This window comes from Stigmatopora nigra, chromosome 5, assembly GCF_051989575.1.
Source record: "Stigmatopora nigra isolate UIUO_SnigA chromosome 5, RoL_Snig_1.1, whole genome shotgun sequence".
Taxonomy (NCBI): Eukaryota; Metazoa; Chordata; class Actinopteri; order Syngnathiformes; family Syngnathidae; genus Stigmatopora; species Stigmatopora nigra.
Genome location: NC_135512.1, coordinates 2650092 through 2666623, shown reverse-complemented (window position 1 = coordinate 2666623; position 16532 = coordinate 2650092). Strand labels below are relative to the sequence as shown.

At 38.2% G+C, this 16532-nt stretch overlaps 1 protein-coding gene across 1 annotated transcript in view; it reads right to left on the bottom strand.

Annotated features, from left to right (window-relative positions):
* LOC144196251 (uncharacterized) overlaps positions 1–16370 on the bottom strand; it is a 119364-nt gene extending 102994 nt beyond the window's left edge. The window contains exons 1-2 of the mRNA XM_077716196.1: positions 16323–16370; positions 15746–15863 (exon numbers count right to left, since the gene is read on the bottom strand). The gene's annotated coding sequence lies outside the window, so the exon portion shown is untranslated. The remainder of the gene's footprint in view (positions 1–15745; positions 15864–16322) is intronic.
* Between the last annotated feature and the right edge of the window lie 162 nt (positions 16371–16532).

Below are 16532 nucleotides of genomic sequence, written 5' to 3'. Positions count from 1 at the left end.
TCCATTTAGTGATTACTAAGAAATGACTAATAACATACATATTATAAAAACGGGGGAATGTTGGGTTTATTCTGTTTTATTATTATAATAGTTATATTAATTCATTTCTTTATTAAATCAATCTCTTTCTTTTCTTTGTATTAATTCATTACTTTGTTAAATCATTCTCTTTCTGTTTTTCAAAAGTCTTGAGGTCACACCAAGTCATCTTTAACCTAGACAGCCTGTTCCAGGATGGTTATACAAACAATCCACCCAATCTGGGTCCTTGAGATTTGGTGGGCCCTTGGTGACGAGGACAGGGCTATTCGGACAATAACAAGAATATTGTTATCGTTATGTAACCGTACACTTCGGGTTTTTCTGTATGTAACGATTATATGATTATGATTATATTATATGATTCTTAGGTCAAGGAGGTTGTATAATTACTCTAATCTAAATGTTGTTAGGTCTAGTCCCTGTTTTTGTTATTAGTAAAATACTTTGATTGTTATTGTAGTCCCAGATGTTGTTTTTACTCATACGTGATGGAATGATCAACAACTCTGTAACTTGTGACCATAAGAATAGGACGAAAATGTCTATTCGGGGAGACGTTCGGAAGTTGTAAGGGACACTTGCTGTAATGCTCCCCTCCGGAGGCTATCTGTTGAATCCATTTCTATTTAATTAAATGTCAATAATTGAATAAGATGTCTTCCTGCAGTTATTGATAATTACGGACGAAGGTAATTATTAATGAACCTGACAGCCACATAGGGCTCGTAAGCCACGTTCACCCAACAAAAGAGCCACATATGGCTCGCAAGCCACTTGCACCCAACGAAAGAGCCAACTATGGCTTGCAAGCCAGGGGCACCCAACGAAAGAGCCGCATATGGCTTGCAAGCAATATGCACCCAACAAAAAAGCCACATATGTGTCGCAAGCCATATGCACCCAACAAAAAAGCTACATATGGTTCACAAGCCTTATGCACCAACTAAAAAGCCACATAGGGCTCGCAAGCCATATGCACCCAGCGAAAGGGCTACATATGGCTCGCAAGCCTGATGCACCCAACTGAAGAGCCAGATATGGCTCGCAAGCCAAATGCACCCAACAAAAAAAACTACATATGGACGCAAGCCATATGGACCCAACGAAAAAGCCACACATGGCTCACAAGCCATATGCCCGCGACCCAAAAAAGCCACATTAGGCTCGCGAGCCATACGTTCCCCTGATTTAGGTTTTCAAACAAGTCCAAAGTTTAAACACAAGTCAAGACAATAGTTTTTTTCTAGTTTGTTCTGATTTCGCAATACAAAAACACGATTTGACTCGAGTAAATTTGAGACGTGTAACGGTGGAATGTAACAACTTTTGCGTTTTAGGGTGAAGACGCTCTTGTAAAAAAGTGGATTTAACCGGAAACCGAAGGCCGGCGTCTCTCTCCAATGCCGTTTTTCCCGCAGGAAGCGAATGGCGATTACGCAACGCGTTGTGACGTTTCCTCGTATTTTGGCAATCGCGGCGATTCCGTAGCGGAGACATGTAGCGAAAACACAGCCAGACAAGCTTTTAAGAGCATTAAACAAATGCACTTTGGGAAGCACAAACAACAGAAGCGACTCTGGGAAAAAATTTGATGTTTATCCATCCTAATGCGGCCTTCTCCACGCCACACCGGAACACATGGTTTACGCGGCGGCGACACGATCCCATCCGACATGCGGATATTCAAACTGCCATTTATAAATAGCCGCATGAAAGTCGGGCGCGACGGGGAAACAAACGCGCCCGGACGTTTGCCCGCCGTCTGCTCGCCGCGCGACGAGAACGCTTCTGGCGGCTGAAGGGGAAAGCGTGCTCATTAAAGTCGAATCTCTCCGGTCGGGAAGAAGAAAAAAAAAAAAGAAAAAAATATTCACGGTTTGACGGGGTGGGGAGGCGAGGGAGGGGGGGCGTTACTTTCTTTTTTCAAGGTTTTGAAGACAGGCGGCAGAAAAGGAAAAAGGTCAATCATCTTATTAGAGCCTCTTCAGGTAAAGGTGTCGTTGACGGCTAATCTACACTCGCTAACATTTGTAATGTGCGTCGGAAAGTCTGCGAAAAGTTAGCAAATGTATGGTTGTTAACAACATTGTCTTGGATCGGCCCCAAGAAAAGACATTTTCTGACAGGGTTTAAATGAAAAGAGAATGTATCCAATCAAATTAGGTATATTTAGATACTTGTTGACTTTTGATCCAATCAAATTTGAGCATACTGATCCAATGACTGTTTTTTTTTTAGACCAATAGAAATCATGCAAAATAGACTGAAATCAGAATGATTTTTGTTTGTACTAAAGTTTAGAAATGTTTTGTTTATATTACAAGATGATGTACTACTGACAATAGTTTTTTAAAAAGATAAAGTAGTAGTATGCCCACTCAGTAAACATCTTTGCCTATTGTTTTGTTTACAGCAGCGGAAAACCCTGATAAACTTAATCTAAAAATAGTGGTATCATATACAGATACTGGATATCAAATTGGGATACAATTACTTGAAATTACGCAAAAAAATAATGCAATTAATCGGTCTATGGCAATAGTTCTGAACCTGGGTCTGTTTCAGAGGTCAACACACATCGACTCCTCATGTTTATACACGATAACATGTCCTTGCTTGACCATCAGTGGCTGGAAATGATCACGTGACATGGCTTGGCCAATCAGGAATTAGTATATCTTAAATCTGGAATCAGTTGCTCCAACGAGGTTAAGAACCACTGGTCTACAAGACGTCCAAGTCCTTTTGAATGAGCTGCCATTTTCGTAAATACAGTTAAGACACGCCTCTTCTGTCAGATGTCTGAGAATCAAGTCATCAAAAATCACAAATATGTTATTTCAAGACACTTAATCAATGCTTAATTGTTATAGTTTTCCCCTTAAATTGACATAAAAACAAAGTGCTATAAATTCCAAGATCAAGTTTACAACTGTGCATTCGACCTGAAATAACACAAATTATCCAATTATACACAAAAGGATAAAATGTTCAATTTCTATTACCATATGCAACACTCATTATATTTTCCCCCAATTTTTCAAGCCCAATCTGGGCGTACATAGTTAAAAAAAAAATCAGATATTTATCAAGAAGATTAATCGGACCGCCATTGGGTTAACTATCAAAAGTCTTAGGGCTTTTCCAAATGTCATTAAAAACCGCAATAGTACAATTAATTAGCCTTAGGCCACAGTTTGACCCGGTAACAGATGATTTCTAGTTCTCCACCGAGTACAGCAACGACGCTCGATTGGCCGCCGGCGTAGCGTAACATAGCGTAGCATAGCTCAGCGGGCCGTGACGGCGGCACTTCTGTCGACAAGGCTAACGATCACGCTGGTTTAAATTTCGCTAATTAGCCTCCCCGGTCGGCGTGTTGCTGGTTCCGCAATTAATTTGAAAAGAGAAGAAGAAAAAGGAGAAACACTGAGCTGGTGCTTCGTAGACATCTTGAAAAAGCCCCTCCCCTCTTGGTAAAAAAGCCGGCGGGGTCGTGCTGATGGCGGCCCAGAGAAGCTAAAGACGTTCCCATGCTCATGAGAGGGAGCGGGCCGTGTAATTTAAATTCTGTTGACATTTACTGTCAAGGACCATTAATTCTGCCGGGCTTACTCAGCAGCAGCCGTGGGCCGCGGGCGGACGGCTAGCTCGCTAACGCTACTTCTTTCTTAGCCGATTGGCTCGTACAAAAACACCCGTCGACGGCCAACAGGCAGGATTCCGACCGGAGGTCACCACCGACCGACTCTGCCGTTTTTTTTTTCATTTATGTTGGGAGAGAATGGCAGTGAGTGATTATGTTTTGGTGCCAATGACGATGACGGGTTGTCCAATCGGATCGCTTCTTCTTTGTCGTCAATTAAGGGGAACTAGTCTGTTGACACCATTTTTTTTCCTGTTGAAAAAGGTCTGATGATTTTGGTTTAGTTTTTTTCCATAAATTCTGGTGACTATTTAGACTTTTTTTGATTATTTTAAAGAATATGGACTGAAAATTTGAACAAAAAAGCAGTTACGCTGTGAACTAAAAATTATAAAGTAGAAGGATCCCGATTCAATCACATTTCTGACATGACTGACCTTGACTGCTTTGTTATACGCAGCTGAGTAAAATGAGAATAAAGGCTTTTAATTTGAAAATCCAACAAAAAACTCCAATTTTGTTATACGCAGCTGTGTATGGCGGCAATGAAGGCTTTTAATTTGAAAATCCAACAAAAAAACCAATATTGTTATACGCAGCTAAGTAAAATGACAATAAAGGCTTTTAATTTGAAAAACCAAACAAAAAAACTCAAATTTTGTTATTTGCAGCAGTGTATGACGACAATAAAGGCTTTTAATTTGAAAACCAAACAAAAAAACCCACAAATTTCATTATACGCAGTTGTGTATGACGACAACAAAGGCTTTTAATTTGAAAAAAAAAAACACCAATTTCATTATACGCAACTATGTATGACAACAATTAAGACTTTTGATTGATTTCTCAATAACAACAATCACGCTGACCCGTCATAATTTACACCTTTAAACGATGATGCTAGCAAAGACCTGTTTAAGATACTAGCTAGCCTTTAGCGCCCACATTTGAACATTCAAAGACAACCAAATCAATACTTCAGTTAAGTTAAATAAGTACATTCTGTGTGGGAAGTGAAGAAAACCAAAGAAGTAGATCAATTTCACATTAGGTCAATTTCTTTCCCTCCCGATAAACAATAAAAGCGTTTTCTTATTAGCTAGCCTAGCGAACAACACATGGAGACGTTAGCCCTCATTTTCTTGATCTTTTGACCGTGAGAACAATTCACACGGGGGCGAAAACACGAAGCCGCGTGTGCGTCGGAAAGCGCGCTCTTTAAAGCGCAATTTGCCAAGCGCGTGTTTAGCGCTTGAGCTAAAGCGTATCGGACAAGGCCTGGGCCGCAGCTTTGGGCAATGACACAACCTTGAGTGAATAATGGCAGCGGCATCTGCGGGCCGACGGGGCGCAACGGTCGCCGATTACGCCGATTGCCCGCGTTTAACGCATCCGGCTGATGTTTTGCAAGTTGGGAATGGATTTAAAGAGGAGGGGCAGCCATTGAGATGATGGCTAACTCATTGCTAGATACATTTGGAGAGGCGGGGCTGCTAGCTAGCGACCATCTTTGGGTTAGCGAACATTTTAGTTTGTTTTTGTGTGTGTATGTGCCATTGACGGAAAATTATGTCTGAATGGATTGGAATTCTTGATTGACACTAATGTATCAGATGAATATGATTCATATTAATGACATATTACATTTTGGATTGTTCATTTTTTTACAACCACAGGGAGCATTGAAGGGTCAAAGTTTAAAGATTTATAATTTCCTGTAATTTCTTGGTTTGGTGGATAAATAAAATATACATATTGGTTTTTTTTTTACAAAAACATATTTATAAATCCATTCAAAAATAATTTGGTGTTTATTTTTGCTTTTTTTAAGAATTAAAATAGTTGAAAAAAGAATAAATGAACAAATATTTCTGCTATCAAGGAGCTCAGGATTTTTATAAACTGTTTTTACTTTTTTTTATCTAAAACAGTTTTTAACCCCAAAAAACATTTATAAATCCATTCACAAATTACATTTTTTTTTAAATTTAAACAGTTTAAAAAAATAACAATTTAATGTTTTCCTTTTTAACTTTTTGATCCAAAACCTACACATTTATAGTTTTTTTGATTGAAAAAAAAACATTTTAACAACTAAAAATATTTTTAATCATTTATTTTGAAAAAAAAAAGGAAGATTCGGACAACTTTGAGGTCAACAAATGTCTCTAAAGAAGTTACAAATACGTAAATCAGATATTTGTGGCATCCCTATTATATATTTTCTCATTAATTGCCCTATCCAATGTCCAATATTGAGCATCCATCATCGTATTGACACAAATCTTCTAGAAAATCCTCTCCCACCCTGTTTATTTTTATTTTTTTTCTCACAGTTAAAACACAGGCCTTCCAGAGCTAAAAAAAAAAAATACAAGGAGGTTGATACCGCATTTCCTCGGCGGTGGGAGTGTGACCTAAATGGAGGATTAAAGTGCGTATGAAAGGGGGCTTTAAGTGTGGCACTGCAGCTTGTGACAGGTCCTTGGGAAATACACACAGACTTGCTTGCAACACATGTCACATATCATAGCTTCAGCGTGTAGCCCCAGCGCTACCTGCGAGCTACCAATCTGCGCTCGCTGTCATTTACACAACACAGGCGGGGGAGCAAATGGCGTCGTAGTATTGTTTGTTTTCTTTTTGTTTTGTGTGTGTTGTTTGAATGCCGTGATGTGGAAACGAAAAAAACAACAACGCGCGTTCAACTTTTGTCGTGACACGTTTCGGATTGCGGGTTTGTTTAGTCGTATTATGCTAATGTGCCGGTGGCGGGCCGCAAAAAGCTATGGCACATCACCGTAGGCTTATTATTAGTATGGTTTTTGTTCCGGCTCCAGACCTCAAAGAGCAGTTTTCCGCTTCATTTGCAAATGCTGTTAGCGTGTCGCTGTTGTTTTTGGTGTTTTTTTTTTTACGTCCCACTTGGGAAGCATGCCAATATTCCAAACGCGTTTTGGGATGTAAAAAGACATTTAAATGTGTTATTATCACACTCTATGGTGTCTTGTGTTGCTTTAAATTAAGTCCCATTGAAGACAAATACATAAACAAAGTAGCTAAATCTATGTTTTGAGGTTATTTATAGGATTTAGATTTTTCATGGGAGTTTAATTGTGACATAGGAAATTAAAATAGTAATTGAAAATGAATATCGAACATTATTTATGTCCTTTTAATGTGTAAAATGGACTCATTGTTGAAGACAAGTAGCATTTTGAACAATAAATGTTGAGAAAAAAATTTCAAAGACTGCCGTGTGAATTTTTTGGAACGAAAGGGTGGTGATGGGGTGATATTTTCTAGCGTTGAACATTTTTGTCAGGATTGGAAATGGTTGGCATTTTGTGCTCTTTTAAAAGAAAGGGGGCGCTCATTAAAAAGGACAGCCCGACTGTCGTCAGCCAATGGAGAAGCCGTGCCATCATGGCCACGCTGTCGCCAATTTAGCTGGTGGCGGAGCCGTTAATATGAACCCGAACCCTGTGCTGGTTTTAATGAGTGCCAGACCGTCAGATACTTGCTCGCCATTCTTTTTATGGATGGTAGACGTTCAATCTATTCCATAGTCTATCGGTGTCGATGGCAGCCAATGAGTTCCAGGCCCATATTCTCCTTAAATCTGACTACATGCTACGTATAGTTGTGATAAGACATTTTAGAGATAATTATTAAGTGACAGAAAGGTTACCGAGTGATCTAAAGGAGTCGAAGGATTGACCTCTGGGGAATGCCATATTGGAGGTTTCGTCTTCTTACAGCTAATTTTGCAAATGTAAATGTTAGCTAAAAGCGCTAAAGTGACCCAATGAGCTAGTGAAGTTAACGTGGTAATCTACTTTCAGTAAAGCTACAGTATTTTGCTGTTTAATATACTCCCCCATTTAAAGTATATATATTAAACGGCAGGGGTATATTAAATGGCGCACAAACGAGAAGGTATGATCCTCTACTACGCACTATTTATGCCATGATGGGGTACATCAACGTTTTGCAGACTAAAACTACTTACTGCTCAGGTTAAAACTACTTACTGCTCAGGTTAAAACTACTTACTGCTGAATAAAGTCTGACTTGGAATTTTAATGATCTTAATTATCTAGAATTATGCCCCCATGAACACCATACAAATCATGCCAAAAAGCGGAGTTGCCGTTTAATATACCCGGGTATATTAATTGGCAATTTAATATACCCGGGTATATTAAATGGCGTACAAACGGGAGGCTCAAAAATCATGTAAAACCCCGGGTATATTAAACGGCACAATACGGTATGTATAGTCATGATAAGATACTTTAGAGATCATTATTTAGTTACAGAACTACAGGAGTCGAAGTATTGACCAATGGGGAATGCTACATTCGAAGTTTTGTCTTCTTACTGTTAATTTAGCAAATGTAAATGTTAGCTAAAAGCGCTAAAGTGACCCAATGAGCAAGTTAACGTAGTAATTTCCTGTTAGCAAAAATAATTTGGTACGGTAACAGCTAGCTAAACATTTTTTTTCCGAAAATGCTTTCTATTTAGAATGGAAGAAACCATTGATCAACATGGGAGTCGATTGTGTGCATCAGGTATAAAATGTTGGGATCATACAACAAAAAAAATGAGCATTAATGTATGTACGTGTGGTCAAAGTATATGCGCATTTACCAATTATTTTGCTGAATTCCATCCAGCATGTTGACTCTTAAGGGCAAAGCGATTGGGTAAAGGACATCAAGATGATTAAACTCCAAAGGAAGTGGCTCAAGTGGCCCCTTGATTTATTATAATAAAACGCGGGTGTGCTGTGCAGGGAGAAAAAATAGAAAAAAAGGGTGCACGCTAGTGGCGCTCACAGGGTTTAAAAAAAAAAAAAAAAAAAATTAGCAATGCCCAAATGGAACGGAAGCGACCGGCGGCGAGTGAGTTTCCGCAATAAGAAGCAACATGGACCTCCAATAAGCTTAAGGCGAAATCTTATATTGCGCTCAGCAGGTCGGGCGCTTTCAAGCGGGCGGCGCGCTCATAATCCAAATCCAGCTAGCTTTTGCTTTTCTTTTTTAAACTTTGATGTGCACACCAAACCGCATGTTCCTGCAAGTTTTTCCAGTGAGGTCAACTCGAGTCATTTGTTGGGGGGCCGCTCTCCCGCCACCGCGTCAAGACGCCGCTTTGTTCTCCATTAAGTAGCCATCTTAAAACAAAATAATTCCATTTCGGGGGAAATTATCATCATTTTTTTAAGATTAAAAAGTACACAAGGCATTGTTTAGACCAAATTAAAATGTATTTAGGGAACAAAAGACAAAATAAGTACCTGTTAATGGAATATTTTAACAGTTTTTTAGCTTACAAAGCACAACATAAGCTGTTGGCAGACATAGTGAGAAAAATATATTAAAAATATACAAGTCCCACATGAGTATTAGCCCTACCCAAACAATTTGATGAAGTGTGACTTATAGTCCGGAAAATACGGTCGTTGCAATTTGAAAAAAAGTCGGAAAAATGAAATAATGAAAATATACAAGTCCCATATGAGTATTATTAGTCGCAGGCTTAGCTAAACAATTTGAAAAAAAGTGTGACTTATAGTCCTGAAAATACAGTCGTTAAGATTTGAAAGAAAGTCGGAATAATAAATAATAATAATATATAAGTCCCACATGAGTATTGTTAGTTGCACAATTTGAAAAGTGTGACTTATAGTCCATAAAATACGGTCATTGCGATTGGAAAAAACAAAGTGGGAAAAAATAAATGATAAAAATATACAAGTCTTACATGAGTATTAGGCCTAACCAAACATTTTGATAGAAGTCTAACTTATAGTCCGGAAAATACAGTCGTTGTGATTGGGCAAAAAAAGTGTGAAAAAATAATTAATAAAAAGTCCCACATGAGTATTTGGCCTACCCAAAATATTTGAAAAAAGTGATTTATATTCCGGAAAATACGGTTGTTGCGATTGTAAAAAAAAAAAAAAGTCGGAAAAAAATACAATAAAAAATATACAAGTCGCAGGTCTAGCCAAACTATTTTGAAAAAAAGTTTGACTTATAGTCCGGAAAATACGATCGTTGCAGGTACAAGTCAAACTTTTAAAGAAAAGATAGTTTTCCAAGATGAAAAAGACAAAAATCATTGGTGAAATTGAACCCGAGCTTGGCCCCTCCCCCTTTCCTCCTCCTCCTCCCCACGCCTCAACACAAGCCGGCCTTGTACGCCCATTTCCAGGCGACGTGGGAAAGCGTCGGCGTCGTCTGGGAATGAAGTGAACTCTCCTCATAACTCGATGGCCTTTTGGGCCGTGCGTTTGATTGCTCAATAAGCGCCCGGAACAATATGGCCGCCTTAATTAACTTCTCTCAGAGGTGACGCAGTTTGCGCCGCCATCTGCCGCCAGACAATCGGCGGCGTTTGGAGCCGAGTAATCCCCTCCACCGTTAAGGCTGCATTCAATGCGGAGCTACAAACGTGTCAATTAGACAGCACTTAGGAAGCTTTGCCAGCAATGGCTGCCAAACGGTAGAACGGAGAGAGAAAAAAAATGCACAACTTGCCCTAATTAAGACGGAAATACGGGACGACATTTTGAGAAATATATGGTCCTCGGGCAAGATTTTGGCCGGTTGATTCGGGGTAGTTTAGCGCTTCCAGGCTTGAATATCTAAAAAGACATGGGTAGATGATTTTTGGTCTAGTTGGTGCCTAAAGTGAAAGTTGTAATAGTCTAGTAGTAGTGTAGAAAATGTGTATTTATATATATTTTTTTTTTTTTTGCATTTTTTTGACTCTGGTTTACACAAAGTTGTTGTTTTTTTAAGTACTAAACCCTAAAACTAGTCTTTAAAAATAGTTTATTTAACATTTTTGGATCATTTTAGAACTTTTGGTTAGTAATAGTATAACTTAAATCTCATCATTTTAGGTAAAACGCATCAAATTCAATATTCTTTCTCATAATAATGATGATAATAATAAAATCTTATAAAATTATGGTCTTCAAAAATAGTTAATCTTAATTTTTTTGATCATTTTAAAACTTTTGGTTAGTAAAGTACAACTTAAATCTCATCATTTTAGGGAAACGTATCAAATTCAATATTTTCTCATAATAATTACAATTATATTTTTTTTATAAAATTATAGTCTTCAAAAATAGTATATCTTACATTTTTTTTATCATTTTAAAACTTTTGGTTAGTAATAGTATAACTTAAATCTCATCATTTTAGGTCAAACTGGCATCAAATTCAAAATCCCTTCTCATAATAATCACAATTATAAAATCTTAATCTTGCAACACAACTTTTATAACATTTTTTTGTCTCTTAAGATCATCATGTTTAACTTTATGCCTGTAATATTCCGAGATTCAAATTCTAAGATTAGGACATACGACTTTATCCTGATAAACCTCCTTAAATATTACAATTTTAATCTTTTAGTCCTACTTTTTTTTCTACCATTCCTTCGTAAAAGTACATGTAAAAAACTGAACTAAAAGAGCGTCTCTAGAAGCACAAAGTTAAGCTATCTTAAGAAAAGTCAAGCAAGTCAGTCAATTTAATGAAAAAAAAGAGGCTATCCAATTTATATATATATAAAAAAGACACTTCTAATGATCCTATGGGAGGGCCTGAAGTGAAAAAAAACCAAAAAGCGGGACCACACAAGGCCATCAAGGTGCCTGCTGAACTTGGGTCATGATGTGATCTCTGTGCGTCCTAATCTGATTAAGTCATTGTGGAGGTCAACTTGAGACTCCATCTTGTTAGCAGCTGGCCAAAGATGGATTACGCCGGCCACTGAGCTGGAAAATGAACTGAGCAGTTGAGCGTTGGCCTTGCTGCCTTTCAACAACACCTCTTCAGGCTCCTTCTGCTTTTCTCTGGCCGGCCCTTCAAAACGCATATTATCCTCAAACGCCATTCGAACGCAGTACGCCGAACCCCCCAAAACTCCCCCTCCCTACCCCGCCTTCCCCTTTTTCTTTATTTGCCGCCGATGCTTTAACTAAGTGAGGACAATGGCCGCCAAATCCCGACCTCTGCGTTTGTCATAAAGACGTTTCGGACCCGCCGCCGAGTTATGAGACATTTAAGGGTAAAAAAAATATGAAAAGGAGCATTTTAGGGGTATTTGGTGGTCACATTTTTTTCATGCTAACTTTTTTGGTAGCATTGACATTGATAGGAGTCCTATCTTTTCATCTTTTTGCTCTCAGTTTAGTTTGTCGTGAGTAGATGTGGAATATATCTGAACTGAGAGCGTTGGCGGTGCTTAGTTTAAATGGACGGGATGTCTAGAAATCTCGAAGATGAAAGAAAATGAAGTACGGTATTTTTTGCGCATATAAACTGGCTCTACATACTCTTAAATTGCAAAAGAAATGCTGAATTTGACAATTTCCCTCGTATAAGCCACCCCCTGATACACAATTTCAACCTCCATATTCATGGTTTTAATAGGGAGTACAAATGTTTTACTTTGAAGGGAAAATTTTAAGAAAAATCATCGCACATAATATTTTAAGGTACTGTCGGATTTCACATTCGGAAAAGGGTGTGCCTGAACGTAGAGAAATTCAAAAAGTAAGTCATGTGAGCAGTACAACCAGGTCAGTAGCGGTCTAGTTTGTCATCCCTAAGTAAGATGGCGACATCTAAGTGATTTTTTTTCACGTTTTGTTCAAGATACACTTTATTTTTTTGTTGAATTTAATTCATAGAGGTCAAAATAAAATTGTATTATCTATTTATCTTTTTTCTATTTTGAAATAAATGACCATATCAGCCACATTTTCCTGTATTGTCATTTCATCTTTGTTACCTAGCAGTTTTGTGCATCCCAAGTCTAATTTATGCGCATATAAGCCATACTCTCGATTCAGTCAACATATTTTTGCGACAACTAGAAGAAAATACGGTATTTATCAAAGGATTTCAATCAAAAAAAGTTCTACAATCCTGAAAAACACTCCAAAACAATAAAAAACATTTGTCCAAAAACATTCTCCATGATCAGAATCCCCCCCTAAAAGAAAGCAGTAGCTCAAAAAAAGGCTGAAGTGAGTGCAATTTGTCGTTAAACGAGCGCGAGCGAGCGAATGACCAGGTCGCCGGAGGTCTCCCACGGCTAAATGAAGGTAGTTTGCTCCCCCCCACCCCCTCGGTAAATTATGCAAATACCAAAGACGGTGGTGGTCCGTGCCTGCGACGCTGCGTTCTAACTTGCGGTGGTCTGATTGAGCCATTGAGCGCCCGCCTCTACAGTGAATGCACTCGGCGGCGAGAAGAGCGTCTGAAAGAGTTCAAAGCTCACAAAAGACAAAACAGGCCTAAGCCAGCCGGGATTCATTCTGTACGCTGAAAAGCCGACTGGAAAATAAGTTCTCTCTTTGGCCGGGCGTTTTTTTTATGATTTTGCGACGCGGCTGCTCTTTTGGCGGCCAAAAAAAAGGGGCGGCTTCCTTAGGCTCGTTTTTTTTTTGGAGTGCGGCGTACTACGAGGACTAATCAGCAGGTTTTCCCCCTATTATCGCTTCCCGTCTGAGGGGGAGCGAGTGCCCCTTTCTATTGATTAGTCGGACGGGAATTTAAATATTAATACGGCGCCCAGGCCCTGCTTGGCACCCTCTCGTTCTCTGTGGATTGGTGGCTGCATGGCCAAGCACTCATTTCCCAGATTAGAATAAAAGGGACCCTCCTCCACTCGTTTTTTTTTTATGGGAAGCACAATCCGCTTTTCTTTTCGGCCATTAAAAAAACTTCAAGGGAGGCAAGTGTCTCCGAGGAGGAAGATGGTCACGCAAGAAGCGCTAATGGAAGGTTCCGAATAGCAAAAAAAGTATGATTAAACGTTAAAAAAATGGAGGGTAAGAACGTAATTTTAGTTTTCATTGATGAATAGTCATTTTCCAGGGATTAACTCGTTGGACGTCCGATTCATTTCTAAGTGGGAGGGATGGCAGCAAATGAGCAAACAGTTAAAGCTCCCCCTTCAAATGGATTGGAGTTTTACTGGTGAGAACCTTGTTTAAAAGGGTTTTAATTTACATTTGAAGAGCCAAGGGAATGGACTTCTGTTATTGTCAATGGCATAGAAAGTTAGAAAAATGCTTATAAAAATATATATTTTCAAAGTTTATATTAAAAAATTGATGTTCATCCTTCCATTTTAAAAAGATATACAATAAATAAATATATACTTTATTTTTCGAACTATAAGTGGGAGCTGAGTATAAGTAGTACTAGCCAAACAATGCACAATGAAAGAGGAATATATATGTATATAAAAAAATATATATATAAAAATAGGGAACAAAAGACAATAATAAGCACACATTTATGGGATAGCTATTACCTAAAACTCACTACAAGCAGTTGGAAAGAAACTAAAATAGTACAAGTCCAGTAAAACTATGAAAAAAGTGCGTTTTATAGTCCAGGAAATACGGTACTATAGTAATAAAGTTTCAAAAGTACAAAAAATGGCACATTTTCAAGTACAGAGTTATACTTTTTCCAAAGTGTACTGTTAAGTGGTTTTCCCTACCGCTGATCCTCACAAGGGTCACGGGAAATTGTATTGACATTTTTTTCTTCTTATATTCACTACATTCTTCAGAAACCATTGCTTGACAAAATAATGACTTAAATACAATAAACTCTTGGTCTCCTCAGAAACCTAAACTCCGCCATTAAAGCGGTAAACGTCTGCCCCATTGGCCCAATCCAAACTGAGAATTCACTGACTCCGAATTGCGCTTAACCTATTTGAACCAAGCGCCTTATTACGCATCCCGATGCAAACGTAACGTGAAGCAGTTCTCTCCCGTCCAAAACAACGGCGACCGGTCCACTCGACCTTATAAATGAACACATTTGCCCGCCGGGCTAGCGACACGGGCTAAGGGACACGACACGAGCGCGTTAAAACAGGCGGCGGCCCGGCCAGCCAAAACGGGACGTTTGCGACCTCACTTGACACGAAAGGAGTTGCCGCGTCAATGACCAAGCTAAGCGACGAAAAACGTTATGGCTACGAAAAATGCTATGCTACCGTTAATTGCCAATAGGCCTGCCATGCTAAGTAATTTTATATAGATAGATAATTGAAAATTGCTGTCATTTGAAAGCTAGATTGATGTGGAATATGAAAACATGGTAGCAACATTTGTGGACGACGTGGTTGTATTTTAAAATATTCACTGTAAATTCTCGCCCTAAGCCACTAATCATAAGCTTCACCCTCAGTGAAAAGTATAAAATAAAAATAAATAAGAGTAATAAGTTCACTTACCTTGTATTTTCCTTCACATTCAATGTCAGTTGTACATTTTTAGATTTTTCATAATGTAAGCAAATGTTGTAAACCAATGTCACCCATGTTTAAAAGATAAAAAAGTGCACTTACCTTGACATTTTCAATATTTTGTGTGTGCAAAAGCTGTAAACCAGCGTGTTTCTACGTCTAAAGTGTATTCTTTTGACAGTGGAGATTGTGTTTTGTTATAAACTACCATTAATTCCTAGCAAGCTAAAGTGGTTATTACAACTATACATAGTCTTTCACCATTAGCCTCAATGTAGCAAGGCTAACCCTGTACAATGTTTAATATATATGCTTCTTTGTATAATGCATGTCTTACTACAACTATAGTCTTTCACCATTAGCCTCAATGTTAGCAAATGCTGTACAATGTTTAATATATATGCCTATTTATAATATGAATGTATATGAATGTTTGTTCTGTAGTGTGTTTAATCAATAAACATCTGTGAAAGAACTGGAATCTCATATGCAATCAATGGGCAACATTTTAACATATGTGGGTGCTGAGTGCATGTAGTTAAGTTACATTTCAAGGTTAAACAGCAAACAAAGTGGACTTATAGTTAGCACTTCAGATAATAGCCCAACAGTGACAATATGTGTGGCAAAATAAAAGCTGATATGTCATATTTTAGCAGAACATTCAGATAAAGGACAAAATGGTGGTGTGTAATAGTGATAAACAGTTTAGCATTAGGCTAGGCGTTAGCATTTAAAAATTCTTCTTACCTTGGGCGCAGAAAACAGTCAGCTCTTTAATTTTGCTCATTGGAAATGCTAAACTCAGTGAGCCTCATCATCATCATCATTTCCTTTTCATTTTGTCTTAGTTTGGCATAATATTCACCTACAAATTAGAAGAATACAGACGTTTGGTACGGTGCAGTTAGCAAGGAAGTCAAGTGTTATCTAGCAATTTACCATTAAGCTAAACTACCGTAATAATTTGTCTCAACATGTGTACAGGTAGCAGTCAGGTCTTTAACTTACCCCACTGGATATTCCCGGAGCCTTGACATCTTTGTCCGTGTTATGTTTTGGCATAAAATTTGCTTGCAAGTTAAATGCATACATACATTTGGTATAGAGGAGTTAGCAAGGTAATAAATAGTTCAGGATTATGCTAGGCGTTAGCATAATTCGTCTCATCTCCAGTGGAGTTACCAATTAGCTCTTTAATTTATTTCACTCGACACGACGAATGTGACCAGCCCCACCATATTTTCTCTTGTTTTAATTTAGCAAAAAAACTAATAATTATTGATAATTGGATGTATAATAAGAAAGTTATGACACACATGCTTACCTCAACAACGTCAAGTGTCGGCGTATCAGTCAAAAGACCGTACAATTGAAACCAGATGTTGAAAAGCGGAGCTTCCGCTTTGGTAAAATAAGTGATTTTAACTAAAATACTCTGAACTTTGTAATTATTTTTATATATTTACATAGCAAACAGTTTCACCGTGGGTATGACTGAAGCTAAATGTTCCAAAGAAATATGTTAAAAAATTAA